The sequence below is a fragment of the Bufo bufo genome, chromosome 2 (assembly GCF_905171765.1).
Source record: "Bufo bufo chromosome 2, aBufBuf1.1, whole genome shotgun sequence".
Taxonomy (NCBI): domain Eukaryota; kingdom Metazoa; phylum Chordata; class Amphibia; order Anura; family Bufonidae; genus Bufo; species Bufo bufo.
Genome location: NC_053390.1, coordinates 560,891,574 through 560,897,573, shown reverse-complemented (window position 1 = coordinate 560,897,573; position 6,000 = coordinate 560,891,574).

Below are 6,000 nucleotides of genomic sequence, written 5' to 3'. Positions count from 1 at the left end.
GGAACGGAAATACGGACATACAGAAACGGAATACACATGGAGTAACTTCCGTTTTTTTTGCGGACCCGTTTAAATTAATGGTTCCGTATACGGTCCGCAAAAAAAACGGAACGGATACAGAAAGAAAATACGTTTGTGTGCATGTGGCCTAAGGCAAGCATGGGACCTGGGGTATATGATTATTGGCCCCCCAACAGTCTAAAGTTTTAAAATGATCTGAAGCTTATTACATAAACACATTAGGATAATGACGATAACTACATAGACATGGCACTAGAACCAAGTTTACTTTCGTCTATCTCAAAAGAAATATATATCCATTACCACTGTAAACGGCAAACAAAAAATCCCAGATCCATCAAAAAAGTGTTTTTCCAGCTAAAAAACAGAAAAGTTCAGTAAAATTGTACTAAAAACTGTGTGAAACACAATACTGTGCAGCCATTAAGGCCTCATGCACACGACAGTATTTTTTTGCGGTCCGCAAAAAGCTGTTCCGTTGTTCCGTGATCCGTTTCCGTTTTTGTTTCCGTGTGACTTCCCTGATTTTTGGAGGATCACCAGACATGAAAAGTGAAAAAAAAATCTAAGTCAAGTTTGCCTTGCAAATGATAGGAAAAAAACGGACGTGGACGACAATCTCGTGTGCCTCCGCGTTTTTTCACAGACCCATTGACTTGAATGGGACCGCGAACCGTTGTCCGTGAAAAAAATAGGACAGGTCATATTTTTTTGACGGACTGGAAACACGGATCACGGACGCGGATGACAAACGGTGCATTATCCGAGTTTTCAACGGACCCATTGAAAGTCAATGGGTCCGCAGAAAATCACGGAAAACGGAACAACGGACACGGAACACAACAACGGTCGTGTGCATGAGGCCTAAGGATACAGACCGATTAAACAATACAGTCCTAATTTGTTTAATTGGAGCCTGTTGCAGCTTTCAAGGCCGGGCAGCACTGAACCATAGTGCGCCTATGACACAAACACAACATGACTGTGCGGTGTAGTTGTACCACAATAGTGAACAGTGTAAATAACAAATTAAGTGATACTCCTTTTTCTCCCACAATTTTATTTTATTTTTTATCTACACCATTTACTTTTTCTGCTCAGGTTTTAATTTAACTCATACAACCCCTTTAATACTAGTGCATAAATGTGCCCCTAATAAACTTATCTGAATCTGGCCACAAGCACAGTTTTACAAATATATGCACAAACAGGCACACTTTTAGGGCTCATGCACACGACTGTTGTTGTTTTGCGGTCTGTTTTTCACGGATCCATTGTTCCGTATCTGAGTTTTTTCCCCCACTGATTTAAGTCCTCTTCCGTTCCGTTAGTCCACAAAACATATCCGTATGGTTTCCATATGCGATCCGTTTTTTGCAGATTGGAAACGGAAACAGTAACTTATTAATCACCAAACACATGAGCAATATGGGCTAGGCATAGCATTTCTACAGTATGGATCCGCAAAATACGAATGAAATATGGATGACATACGAATGTGTTCCTTTTTGCAGACCCATTGACTTGAATGGGGCCTCGGACCGTGATTTGTGGACAATAATAGGACATGCACTACTTTTTTGTGGAACGGAATACTGAAATCCAGAAACGGAATGCACAGTACCTTCCGTTGTTTTTGCGGACCCATTGAAGTGAATGGTTCCGCATACGGTCCGCAAAAAAGCGGAACAGAAGCGGAAAGAAAATATATTCGTGTGCATGAGCCCTTAGGCTACCTTCACATATTGCAGATTATGCATGCTTAAAAAACAGAACATAATATAATGCAAGCAAAATGTATGGGATTTCAAAAGTCTCATGTACATATTGCTTTTTTTCTCCATGTGAAAACAGACCTGTCGTATGAATTTTGAAAAACGCAGCATGTCATTCTTTGTGAGGTTAAGCAAAGGTAAGATCTGCAGCAAACCGTATCAAATACGCATCAAAAACCTTAAGTAACACATGTGGTTTTTGTGTAGATTTGGTGTGGAATAGGACAGGAATGTGCACGCAAATACATGCAGAATTTCTGCAAGACAGCCCACAATCGTGTGCAAGCAGCCTACCATATACATACAGAGAGGCATATATTTATTTACATGCATACATTTCAGATACATGATGCACATACACATACGGAAACACTGAACAGGTACAAACCTTTACATTATACCTTATCTCTGAGTAGGCACCACTCCTGGTTTTGGCTCAGAATCATTGATGGAAATCACTGACTTGTGAAAGTGTCTTTAGTGAAAGCATAAGGGCTGTTTCACACGAGCGGATGCCGTGCGTGGCATCCGCTCCGTGAATGACAGCCAAGACCCGATGCAGACTGCAGAGGCACGGAGCATTAACATGACTGATAATGCTCCGTGCCTCTCTGTGATCTCTTTACTACGAAATCACAGTGACAACTTTATCTCAACTTTATCTCTGCATCGGGTCTTGGCACTCTTTCACGGAGCGGATGCCACGCATGGCATCCGCTCGTGTGAAACAGCCCTAATACATCACAGCACCAAGCTTTGAGGGAATTTGTGTTATTCTATGAAAAAAAGTGTTCAATAATTTTAACTACAATTGTAATACGCCAGTCACAACACCATTTCCATAGCTGTGTCACTAAACGCTTTGTACATTGCCCCAAGATGCTGGCTGGGGTGGATAAAGCAGCAAAGTCACATTTCACATCACTAACAAAAAATAAAACCAAGTTAGTAAAGGAATACTGCACCACAGTCTGTGGATCTTTATCATCATAGCCAAAAAAAACTGCATTGCCACACCCGAGTGTTAGTGAAGGGCCATTATTACCACATCATGTTTCACAAAAAAATTGCATTTACCATTGTAAATTCTCAATACCGGTGTGGAGTGTATTTGTGGAAGGTGAGGGATTTGTGACATTTAGCTGCATCTTTGTCTTTAATTTATAGAAAAAATAATTTAATAAACAAAAACCCCTAACTTTTCATAGGCCTCATAATAAAATGTCTAGAAAATAGAACAGCGCAAAATTAAAGACCATGCCTCGTCTCAGTCTGAATGTGGGTAGTAGCAGCATCATCCATCCATCCAGTATTAGTAGTACTAGTAGTAGTGGCACTTTTAGTCATGGTGGTGGCAGTTGGGGAAGTGGGAGAAACAGTGGCACTTCAGGCAAACACAGAGCAGGAAATTGGGAGGGGGCCAAGAAGCACACCAGATATCACAGTCTTAGGGCGCATTCACACAACTGTATGAATGAGTGAACATTTTCAGACAAGAATAGGCATTTTCTATGATAGTGGTGGTCATGCGGAATGCACGCGGGCCGGTATCTGTGTTTTGCGGATCCGCAAAACACTACGATCGTGTGAATGCGCCCTAATAGAATTGAAGGGGAGAGTGATGACTGACAATGATTGTGTGGACAGAACCTGGGAGCTGGACCAGGGTGCAAAGGAGGAGGTTACATCAGAGGATGAGGATGGTGGCTGCACTGGGAATAAAGAGTGGAGGCAACGTACCTCCAAAACCTGCCAAATAACTTGCGAGCCAGATCTGATTCTATTGTGGTAAGCTTAGGAACAGTTGATGCAGCTAATACTGTGGGTGCAGGCTCAAAATATGCCAGACCTAGGCCAACTTTGGTTGCCTCTAGATCTGTTAAGCAACTCCCATATGACATTTTTTCTCTACATGGCCATCACACCAAACACAGCCATATGCAAGATCACCAGGATTAAAATAAGACATAGGAGTCCAAACACAAACTTGAACCACATGGATGCTGCTGCCACCAACATACCACTTAGCTGTCTGCCTGCCTACCTTCATGTTCTGTACCTCAAAGCTATTGCCGCCATCATGCCACTGTTCTGTCTGCCTGCAGAGCATTGTTTTGTACCATATCGGCTGCTGCTGCTGCCACCATGCAACAGCTATTTCTTGCTGCTAATCCCCTACTGCCACTTCCATTATCAGTACTTAGTATCTACTACTTCTACCATGGGCGTAGCTATAGGGGGTGCAGAGGTAGCAGTCGCTACCGGGGCCAGGAGCCTGAGGGGGCCCAAAGACCCTTGTGCCACATAAGAAGACACACAATGCACTGAGGGAAGGGGGGCCCAAGCTTAACTCTTGCACCAGGGCCCATGAGCCGTTAGCTACGCCCCTGATTCTACACACATCTACTGACTTGTCTGTGCCTTGCTGTGCTGCCACTGCTGCTGATAATATTGTCGCCACATGCTATGATTATCCTACCCTTTCCATATTCACACTGTACTGCTGCTGCTCCCAATCAAAAAGGAGAATTTTTTCCAGGCTCATTCAGAACAAACCACTCTTTCTTCTGACACTCAACACTTCTGCATTTTTGCTATTTGCATGCATAACTATGAGCAGGGCATTCTGCCTCCGTGAATGCATAATATTGGAACGCTTGTGCATAACAAGCCACTTTTTCTTTTAACAATTAACACTTGTCCTGCATGTACTTATGCCCCGTTAAGGAATAATTTTGGGACGTTTGTAGAAAACGAGCCACTCTTTCTTGTGTGTGTCTAAATACAGGCAGACATTATGCTTCTGTTGAGGCATAATTTTTGAATGCTTGGTCCCCCAACAAGCCACAGTTTTTTTTCCCTTAACACCATCTGCCCCAGATAGGGGAATGTTGCAAACGGTGGGTTTTTAAACATGCTGTTTGTTAACCCCATCAAACATGCGTTTACCCATAGCCATATATGTCATTGTCACTGTGACATTATTTGCTATTGACGTCATTTCATGCAAGAGCTTTTAGAGGGGAGGGGGAAGTCATTGTCCATCCTTTACTAAATTATGGCATATCCTTAGGATGGACAACCCCTTTAAATAAGTGAATTTAATTGCAGGTCCTATTAGTCCCTGCTCTCACATTCATTCATACACTTGGCAATAGAGCATGTAGTTAGTCGTCTAGTTCAATATGGAGTGAGACAGTCTCCAGCTGTTAGCTACTGTTGCTAGTCCTCTTTTCCCAGTACCATCAGTATACAGGGAACCCTTAAGAATATAGGGCCAAATAGGGTCCTGCTTCCAATAAAACCATTTGCATATAGGGACTTTACAAAGTCATAGTGGACTTCTGAGTATATAAATCAATGTGACCTCAGGGACTTATAGGACCTGCAGTTTAATACACTTATTCAAACATGGAAATATCTAGGATCAGAAGTGTAGCTTAAGGCTTATGGGCCCTGGGGCAAGATTTCCGCTTGGCCCCCTTCCCTCAGTGATTTGTGGTCAGGGGCAGAGAAGTGCATTGCCTGAGGCAAAAATTAAAACATCACCCCCCCTTCCCATGCCAAATTCTTGACCTAATCTCCTCCCTCCAGCCTGAGGTGTAACTTCACCAGCATGCACTTTCTATAATATTGGTGTCTTCTTATGTGGCACATGGGTCTTTGGGCCCCCTCAGGCTGCTGGGCTCGCATCTTCTATCTCTGCACCCCCTATAGCTACACCCCTGCCTAGGATTCAGATATGAATAGAGAGGCTACAGGGCTAATATACAAAGAAAAGAGAGAGGCAAGTTAATTCTGCAAAGCTCCTTATCAACATTTTGTTCTATGTGAGCTCATTTATTTGAATTCATGTGTGAAATAAAAGTTATGTTTGAAACCCAGATATAATTACAGTGAAGTATGTGTGGCTAGCTAAGCTGGGGAAACTAATAAAAATTGCATTGCTCATTGAAAGCTGCACATTCATGTCTGGAAAGACATAATTAATTATGGATTCATTTATTTTCCAATAGATATCCTTAACAAATCCTAAACACAAACAGCCAACAAATATTGAATATACTTCCAACATTCAAAAACAAATACTTACAAAGCACTGTCATTTGTTTTACTTATTGGTTGCCCTTCCGTAGGATTCACTTGAATGGTAAAAGCTCTGGAGTAACCAGTCCCAGTCACTACACAGTTTAGTTCTGGCACC